This window comes from Mustelus asterias, chromosome 31 (assembly GCF_964213995.1).
Source record: "Mustelus asterias chromosome 31, sMusAst1.hap1.1, whole genome shotgun sequence".
In the NCBI taxonomy this organism is placed as follows: domain Eukaryota; kingdom Metazoa; phylum Chordata; class Chondrichthyes; order Carcharhiniformes; family Triakidae; genus Mustelus; species Mustelus asterias.
This window is the reverse complement of record NC_135831.1, coordinates 399571-406381: the sequence shown is the minus strand read 5'-3', so window position 1 is coordinate 406381 and position 6811 is coordinate 399571. Positions and strand designations below refer to the sequence as shown.

Sequence of the window (6811 nt, the reverse complement as noted above, 5' to 3'; positions counted from 1 at the left end):
CCCATGCCCCCCCTGTGCCCCCTGTGTCCCCCACCCCCTGTGACCCCCGTGCCCCCCTGTGCCCCTCTGCCCCCCACCCCCCCGTGCACCCGTGTCCCCCACCCCCTTGTGCCCCCATGCCCCCCACCCCCCCGTGCCCCCCTGCCCCCCACCCCCCCGTGCCCCCCTGTGCCCCCACCCACCTGTGCCCCCCTGTTGCCCCCCTGTTGCCCCCCATCCTCTTAACACTGAATCACCTTTCAGATTCTGACAGTGAATATAAAAGAAAGCAGTTACAAGCTTCTCAAACTCAGAGACTCAACACCACAACATGAAGCTGTAGCTAAACTTCCCATCGGTAGCGTGGCCGAGCGGTCTAAGGCGCTGGATTTAGGCTCCAGTCTCCTCGGAGGCGTGGGTTCGAATCCCACCGCTGCCAAGGGTTTTCTGTCATTGAAACTTCTTCCTGACCGCGCCAGTTTTAACCCAAATCTATATTATTTGTGTACGTGATAGGATATGGTTTTTGTGTCTGAAATTAACTAGCCAAGGGTCTGTCGAATTTGCAAATCAGCGAGCTCTTGCAGCCATTTCTTTGTGATTCGCTGACTTGGCCGATTTTCCGAGTCAAAGGGCTCGAGTTACCGTGACCTCAGCTTTATCAACCACTATCCCTCTGTGTGAAAAGTGAGCACAGATCTAAGGAAGAAGCATACAGATTAGCGAAGAAAAATAATAGCTCTGAGGATTGGCAGCAGTTCAGAATCCAACAAAGAAGGATCAAGGAATTGATTAAGAAGGGGAAAATGGCAGGGAACATAAAGACTGACACTGAGAGTTTCTATAGATATGTAAAGAGAAAGGTTGCTGTAGGTCCCCGACAGACAGAAACGGGGGAATGTATAATAGGGGACAAAGAAATGGCCGAGCAACTGAATACATACTTTGGTTCTGTCTTCACAAAAGAGGATACAGATCAGATGCCAGAAATGTTGGATAATGCAAGATTTAGTGAAAGGAAAGAACTGAGAGAGATCAATATGAGAGAAATGATGCTAGGAAAATTGATGGGATTGAAGGCAGATAAATCCCCAGGGCCTGATAATCTACATCCCAGAGTACTTAAGGAAGTGGCTCTAAGGAAGGCGTTCGATAAGGTCCCCCATGCAAGACTTCTCGAGAAAGTGAGAGGGCATGGGACCCAAGGGGCTGTTGCCTTGTGGATTCAGAACTGGCTTGCCTGCAGAAGGCAGAGAGTGGTTGTAGATGGGTTTTTTTCTGAATGGAGGTCAGTCACCAGTGGAGTGCCCCAGGGATCTGTTCGGGGACCCTTGCTGTTTGTCATTTTCATAAATGACCTGGATGAGGAAGTGGAGGGATGGGTTGGTAAGTTTGCCAACGACACGAAGGTTGGTGGTGTTGTGGATAGGTTGGAGGGATGTCAGAAGCTGCAGCGTGACATAGATAGGATGCAAGACTGGGCGGAGAAGTGGCAGATGGACTTCAACCCGGACAAATGTGTTGTGGTCCATTTTGGCAGGTCAAATGGGATGAAGGAGTATAATATCAAGGGTAAGACTCTTAGCGGTGTAGAGGATCAGAAGGACCTTGGGGTCCGGGTCCATAGGACTCTTAAATCGGCCTCGCAGGTAGAGGAGGTGGTTAAGAAGGCGTATGGTGTGCTGGCCTTCATCAATCAAGGGATTGAGTTTAGGAGTCGGGAGATAATGATGCAGCTTTATAAGACCCTCGTCAGACCCCACTTGGAGTACTGTGCTCAGTTCTGGTCACCTCATTACAGGAAAGATGTTGAAGCCATTGAAAGGGTGCAGAGGAGATTTACAAGGATGTTGCCTGGATTGGGGGACATGCCTTATGAGGATAGGTTGAGGGAGCTTGGTCTCTTCTCCCTGGAGAGACGAAGGATGAGAGGTGACCTGATAGAGGTTTACAAGATGTTGAGAGGTCTGGATAGGGTAGACTCTCAGAGGCTATTTCCAAGGGCTGAAATGGTTGCTACGAGAGGACACAGGTTTAAGGTGCTGGGGGGTAGGTACAGAGGAGATGTCAGGGGTAAGTTTTTCACTCAGAGGGTGGTGGGTGAGTGGAATCGGCTGACATCGGTGGTGGTGGAGGCAAACTCGTTGGGGTCTTTTAAGAGACTTCTGGATGAGTACATGGGATTTAATGGGATTGAGGGCTATAGATAGGCCTAGAGGTAGGGATATGATCAGCGCAACTTGTGGGCCGAAGGGCCTGTTTGTGCTGTGGCTTTCTATGTTCTATGTTCTATGTTCTAGACCAGTAAGCTTAACATCGGTAGTGGGGGAAATTCACAAATCCATCATCAAGGACTTTATGGCAGAGCAGTTAGAAAGCAGTGGCAGGATCAGACAGAGTCAGCATGGATTTATGAAGGGGAAATCATGCTTGACAAATCTGTTGGAATTCTTTGAAGATGTAACCAGTAGAGTTGACAAGGGGGAGCCAGTCAATGTAGTATATTTGGACTTTCAGAAAGCGTTTGATAAAGTCCCGCAGAAGAGATTATCGTGCAAGATTAAAGCGCAGGGGATTGGGGGAAGTGTGTTGAGATGGATAGAAAACTGGTTAGCAGAGAGGAAACAAAAAGTAGGAATTAATGGGTGCTTTTCAAATTGGCAGGCAGTAACTAGTGGGGTGCCACAGGGATCGGTGCTGGGACCCCAGCTATTCACAATATATATTAATAATTTGGTTGAGGGAACAAAATGTAACATCTCAAAGTTTGCAGATGATGCCAAGTTGGGTGGGAGGGTGAACTGTGACGAGGATGCAGAGATCCTTCAGAATGATCTGGACAGTTGAGTGAGTGGGCAATAGATATAGAGTCATAGAGGTTTACAGCATGGAAACAGGCCCTTCAGCCCACCTTGTCCATGCCGCCCCTTTTTTTAACCCCCTAAACTAGTCCCAATTGCCCGCATTTGGCCCATATCCCTCTATACCCATCGTACCCATGTAACTGTCTAAATGCTTTTTAAAAGACAAAATTGTACCCACCTCTACTACTACCTCTCGCAGCTTGTTCCAGACACTCACCACCCTCTGTGTGAAAAAAATGCCCCTCTGGACACTTTTGTATCTCTCCCCTCTCATCTTAAACCTATGCCCTCTAGTTTTAGACTCCCCTACCTTTGGGAAAAGCTACTTTCTATCTCGCTGATCAGTGTCCCTTATTATTTTATAGACCTCTATTAGATCACCCCTAAGCCTCCTACGCTCCAGAGAAAAAAGTCCCAGTCTATTCAGCCTCTCCTTATAACTCAATCCATCAAGTCCCGGTAGCATCCTAGAAAATCTTTTCTGCACTCTTTCTAGTTTAATAATATCCTTTCTATAATAGGGTGACCAGAACTGCACACATAGAACATAGAACAGTACAGCACAGAACAGGCCCTTCGGCCCACGATGTTGTGCCGAGCTTTATCTGAAAGCAAGATCAAGCTATCCCACTCCCTATCATCCTGGTGTGCTCCATGTGCCTATCCAATAACCACACATTCCAAGTGTGGCCTTACCAATGTCTTGTACAATTTCAACAAGACATCCCAACTCCTGTACTCAGTGTTCTGACCAACGAAACCAAGCATGCTGAATACCTGCTTCACCACCCTGTCCACCTGTGACTCCACATTCAAGGAGCTATGAACATGTACCCCTAGATCTCTTTGTTCTTTAACTCTCCCCAACGCGCTACCATTAACTGAGTAAGTCCTGCCCTGGTTCAATCTACCAAAATGCATCACCTCACATTTATCTAAATTAAACTGGGCCCACTGGCCCAGTTGATCAAGATCCTGTTGCAATCCAAGATAACTTTCTTCACTGTCCACTATGCCACCAATCTTGGTATCATCTGCAAAATTACTAACCATGCCTCCTAACTTCTCATCCAAATCATTAATATAAATGACAAATAACAGTGGACCCAGCAAAGATCCATGAGGCACACCGCTGGTCACAGACCTCTACAACTACTGTCTGGCTTCTGTCATCAAGCCAATTTTGTATCCATTTGGCTACCTCACCCTGGATCATCAATGGCACATGCAGTATAATTTGGATAAATGTGAGGTTATTCACTTTGGAAGCAAAAACAAGGTGGCAGATTACTACTTGAATGGCTGTAAATTGGGAGAGGGGAGTGTGCAGCGGGACCTGGGTGTCCTTGTGCACCAGTCACTGAAGGTAAGCATGCAGGTGCAGCAGGCGGTAAAGAAGGCAAATGGTATGTTGGCCTTCATTGCAAGAGGTTTCGAGTACAGGAGCAGGGATGTGTTGTTGCAACTATGATGTGGAGATGCCGGCATTGGACTGGGGTAAACACAGTAAGAGTTTTAACAACACCAGGTTAAAGTCCAACAGGTTTATTTGGTAGCAAAAGCCACACAAGCTTTCGGAGCTCTAAGCCCCTTCTTCAGGTGAGTGGGAATTCTGTTCACAAACAGAGCTTATAAAGATAAGCTCTGTTTGTGAACAGAATTCCCACTCACCTGAAGAAGGGGCTTAGAGCTCCGAAAGCTTGTGTGGCTTTTGCTACCAAATAAACCTGTTGGACTTTAACCTGGTGTTGTTAAACTTGTTGTTGCAACTATACAGGGCCTTGGTGAGGCCACACCGAGAGTATTGTGTGCAGTTTTGATCTCCTTTTCTGAGGAAGGATGTTCTTGCTCTCGAGGGAGCGCAGTGAAGGATTGCCAGGCTGATTCCGGAGATGGCGGGACGGATGTAGGAGGAGAGATTGACCAGGTTAGGATTGTTTTCACTGGAGTTCAGACGAATGAGGGGGGATCCCATAGAGACTTATAAAATTCTAACAGGACTAGACAGGGTAGATGCAGGGAGGATGTTCCCGATGGTGGGGGGAGTCCAGAACCAGGGGTCACAGTCTGGGGATTCTGGGTAGGCCATTTAGGACAGAGGTGAGGAGACATTTCTTCACCCAGAGAGTGGTGAGCCTGTGGAGTTCATCACCACAGGAAGTAGTTGATGCCAAAACATTGAATGTATTCAAGAGGCGGCTGGATATAGCACTTGGGGCGAATGGGATCAAAGGTTATGGGGAGAAAGCAGGGTTAGGCTGAGTTGGATGATCAGCCATAAGAACATAAGAACATAAGAAATAGGAGCAGGAGTAGGCCATCTAGCCCCTCGAGCCTGCCCCGCCATTCAATAAGATCATGGCTGATCTGACGTGGATCAGTACCACTTACCCGCCTGATCCCCATAACCCTTAATTCCCTTACCGATCAGGAATCCATCCATCCGCGCTTTAAACTTATTCAGCGAGGTAGCCTCCACCACCTCAGTGGGCAGAGAATTCCAGAGATTCACCACCCTCTGGGAGAAGAAGTTCCTCCTCAACTCTGTCTTAAACCGACCCCCCTTTATTTTGAGGCTGTGTCCTCTAGTTTTAACTTCCTTACTAAGTGGATGGTGATGATCCCCCCTCCCCCCTTGTTGATGGGACAGGGTCTGAGGGACTGGATCGAATCGCTCAATGACCCTCACCACCCCTCTCCCCCCGCCCCGCCATTCCTTTTTTAACCTCTTAAATCTGTCTCATTTTTCCATTTTGCTGAAATAGAGTATGTTTTTTGTTACCGTTTTAAATGTTTAATTCATTGTTAATATTGCGTTCCCAGTGCAGAGAATTTCATTTCTATCATAAGGTTCCTGTGTGTGGAATATTGAATATTGTCAGGAAGTGGCCTGAAGTGGTGACAGTTTGTGGTTTTCATTCTGTTTTAATCCTTATCCATGATGTGGATAATACTTACCCAGTGTAAACCCTGGAATTGTGAGAAGTCTTTCCCCTCTCCACACACACACAGCCCAGTGTTTCCAGACAATTATTCAGCAATGGACCTCAGGCCAGAGCTTCAATTTATCAGATTTAATTTATATTTCATTTAATAATTTATTTATCAGGTTTCGCAGTAATTTGCTTTAATAGTTTAATTTATCACACTGTTAAAAGTGATTAACTTTTCCCATGTTCGTGTTGAACGGAATATCTTCATGATTATTTCTTAATGATAAAATGGATACATCTCATTGCAAAACTCGGGAATCGAGTGAGAAAAACTGTTGTTCTCAACAAGTATATTTTTAAAATTTAACACTGGTTTTTTTCCGGCTTCCTCTGCTGCTTTTTGATATCCATTTTATACAAAAAGTTGTATGTGGCAGCGGTGGGATTCGAACCCACGCCTCCGAAGAGACTGGAGCCTTAATCCAGCGCCTTAGACCGCTCGGCCACGCTACCTCTGAGAAGAAACATGTAGCTGCTCTCTGAAATAGGCGTCGGACTGAGAACAAGATTCATTTCTTCAGCTTTGTGGCTGCGATCTGACATTGCAATGTGACTGGAGACAGAATCCGTTCTTGTTTCCTGATCCTTTCACACTCGCTGCTTTCTGAGTGGATCCCAGTGAATCCTCCTCACCCTCTGCTGCAGAATCCTTGGATCTTTCAACAGATTCACAGAATCTTTGCAATCCACCACCCCCCAAAAAACCCCACAGCTCCAGAAAGCAGCAACCCCCCCAAAAAAAACTCCACAGTCCCAGAAAGCAGCAACCCCCCCCAAAAAAAACTCCACAGTCCCAGAAAGCAGCAACCCCCCCCAAAAAAACCCCACAGCTCCAGAAAGCAGCAACCCCCCCCAAAAAAACTCCACAGTCCCAGAAAGCAGCAACCCCCCCCAAAAAAACTCCACAGTCCCAGAAAGCAGCAACCCCCCCCAAAAAAACCCCACAGTCCCAGAAAGCAGCAACCCCCCCCCCAA

At 47.0% G+C, this 6811-nt stretch overlaps 2 non-coding genes across 2 annotated transcripts; one reads left to right on the top strand and one right to left on the bottom strand.

Annotated features, from left to right (window-relative positions):
- Positions 1-336: 336 nt before the first annotated feature.
- On the top strand, positions 337-418 carry trnal-uag (transfer RNA leucine (anticodon UAG)). Its single transcript has one exon. It is a non-coding gene; the product is annotated as a tRNA-Leu (tRNA).
- Positions 419-6207: 5789 nt separating this feature from the next.
- trnal-aag (transfer RNA leucine (anticodon AAG)) lies at positions 6208-6289 on the bottom strand. The gene has a single exon. It is a non-coding gene; the product is annotated as a tRNA-Leu (tRNA).
- Between the last annotated feature and the right edge of the window lie 522 nt (positions 6290-6811).